Source organism: Typopeltis vanoorti, chromosome 20 (assembly GCF_054136105.1).
Source record: "Typopeltis vanoorti isolate ZY-2024b chromosome 20, IOZ_Tvanoo_1.0, whole genome shotgun sequence".
NCBI lineage: Eukaryota > Metazoa > Arthropoda > Arachnida > Uropygi > Thelyphonidae > Typopeltis > Typopeltis vanoorti.
The window spans coordinates 110,510,073-110,513,205 of NC_143568.1; positions in this window are offsets into that span (position 1 = coordinate 110,510,073).

The window sequence follows — 3,133 nt, forward strand, 5'->3', positions numbered from 1 at the left end:
AGTTCAGAGGCGGATCACAAAAGCAATATCAGGGTTGTGGAATACTGACTATGAAGACAGGTTGAAAGATTGTAGATTACAGACGCAAGTCAGTAGGCGGAAGAGGGCCGATATGATTGAGACATAAAAATTGCTAAGGGATATTTTTAGAGGGTTGAAAGAGAGAAGGGGATAGAGACAAGAGGTCATTCTTGGAACTTGTATAAAGGTCTGCTGCATAAGAGAGTGCGGCAACTTTTTTGCATGGAGAGCAGTTGGTGAGTGGAATTTATTGCCATATGAGAGTGAGTGCGCAAACATTGAACCAATTTAAGATGAGGTATGGTAAACATTATCTCTTTTAGAATGCATCTTACTATAGCCTCCCTTGATGAGTCTTCACTCCAGGAGGTGTTTGTAAATAATAATAATAATAATAATAATAATAATAATAATAATAATAATAATAATAATAATAATAGATACAGCAGAGAAAGAGGGGGGGATGAGCAATTAGTAATAGGTGGGTTCAAACTGAACTGCAAATTTCGAGGTAACTGGTTACAAAATGCGTTGACGGCTGTTGAGAAAAAGGGCAGAACTATGAATGAAAGTTAGAATGAACACTGCCAATAGTTATTAGCTGAAAAGTTATAGAAGTTAATGGTTTCCATTGGCTAGGGAACACAGCGATCCAGTAAGAGAGGAGTCTTAAAAAGCCTAATTGCTCTGTGTTGAACTGAGATTTTGCAAGACATTATTCACTGATGTACGAATTTCGAACATATACAGTGTAAGCTGTCATTGAGGTCAAAATACCATCCTCAGGAAAAAAGAAGTCCAGCTTTTTTGGATACTAAAGCAGTTATTAATACTATATATTTATGTCAGGAAACTGTAACTGTCACTTCAAAAAAAGAGATGTCTTCTTAATAGGAGACGATGCAATCAAATGTAAGATAAGGTTAGAATGATTACTTTTTCTGAAATAGAAGATAACTGGAATTTAGATGGATTAAAACTAACTGTAATCCGTACTGAAGAATGGCATGGACATCGCTATTTAGAGTGTTCACAGTAAATCTTTTTTACGATTCTCTTGTGTCTGTGCGTACTTTACAATTCTTCGAAAATGAAAAATGTCATGTCAAGCAGTGTCATCTGGGAATCTTTAGCAGGACTGAAAGAAAATAACTGATCTGTCGAAGAGAGAAGGTGAGTGAATGTACAAAAGCTTTGGAATATTTTCTATTGATGGGAAATTTGGAAGATTAAAAGCGTCGACACTCCTATTAATTGAGCAATCAAAAAGGAAACTTGCCACCAAAATGGCATTTAAAAATTTAATGACATTAAACAACAGTTGCAGTTATAAGTTTGGCTCAACTTGATTAAATTCATTTGGAATATCAGTCACTAACCGGATTTCTCTATAACATAAAATTTCCATAATATTTGTCTAATGATGGGTGACATCAGTTATAATATTTCTTGTAGAGTGATTATAATGATCCATACTAGGGATGGCTGATGAAACAATAAGTTTTAGAAATCGCAGGATTTAACTGCTAATCACCCATATTATTTTGTAGAACTCTGAGGTGGGACCAATTTTCCTGTAACCACGACCGAGGTCAGATCGCAACTGATTGGGAATAGCACCCCTGTTTCAGAGAGAAGATAATCGGAGATATCGGTCACCAGCAGCGGTTTTAGCCCCTGGCTTTCTTTCGCTCTATCTCCTGGATGCTGTCTGTGACTATTGGAATTGGTTCCATTCTGTGAGCAATGGAACGACTCATATGCAACCATCTATCTGCCTCATCCTGACTTTGGCTGGTCTCTAACCTTACGATGGTTCGCCACCTGAATTCATCGGTTATCTTGCAGCCATATCCAAGCATTTGGCTATCAAAAATCCCTTTTTGTTCTCACTCAGACACGAAATTAAAAACCATTCCAAAAAGCTCGCTTTTGTGCCGTAGCTCATTTGCATATATCGTAAGAGCGGTTCTCATTTGTATGATAACCAGACTCACCTTCACTTTTAACATAAATCACTTGATTTTCGTAAAATCTTTCCTACTGATTTATCGTGATTTTTCTCTTTGTTTTTAATTTATGGAAACCAGTATTTTGTGAATGCTATTTTAGAAAATCCCATGGATTCAGTGGAAAGTCAGATACAATTTATTAATAATGTTCGAAGCTAACTGGTCAAGTGTTGATATAATACACCAACACCTTTACTAGATTGGCCGTGTCACCCATACTTCTGATATTCATCGTTCAGAAGATATTTCTTGGAAGTGAAGGAGAGCAAAAGAACAAGAAAACAGCAAGGACTGCGATTATCATTGAGGAGAGATAGGCAGCTTTAAGGAGAATCACAAAGCGAATAGGAAATCAAGTGCAATCAACATGTTCAATCAACGTTCAAATGACATTGACATCTTAGTATATGGAAGTCATTTTGCCTCTTTAATAGATCTTGATACAACTACCTGCACTACTGTGCACAGATTTAGTCTCTTGGATTCCAAAGAGATAAAGAAACTGTGGAATGGTTGCAAAGAAGAGTTACAACGATGATATTAAGATTATGGAATCTGGATTATGAAGACAGATTGAGATTATGTGGACTGCAGACAATAGTAGACAGCGGGAAACGGGTTTATACCATAGTGGTCCATAAACCGTTGATAGGACAACATAGCATATCGGCTCATAAAATGTTTCACTATATGAATGGTGGAGAGAGGACAAGGGGGGGGGGTAATCCGTGGAAGTTTGTGTGCAGTTAATAAAGTATGATAAAGTATGAGGTAGATTTTCTCTAATAGAACTGTGAGTGAGTGGAACAGAGTTCTTGCTGAAATGTGAGTGCATCTCAGTGTCGCACCAAGGGGAGGATTAACGGGACTCCCTCCCCAAAAAAAAAGCAAAGGGAAAAAAACACTACGAAATTTTCCAAAAATCTTTTCCTAATTAAAATTCATTTTTTTATTTATGTTGTGTCGTCTTCTATTTCTATACTACTTATGAATTAGCGGTCACATAAGGTGGGAATACCCTATAGCTCTCGGGAACCAGGGCCGCTGTGAACGCAAGGCGAAGTAGTGCTCGCGCGGACCGAGTGCTACTTCGTTTGCCC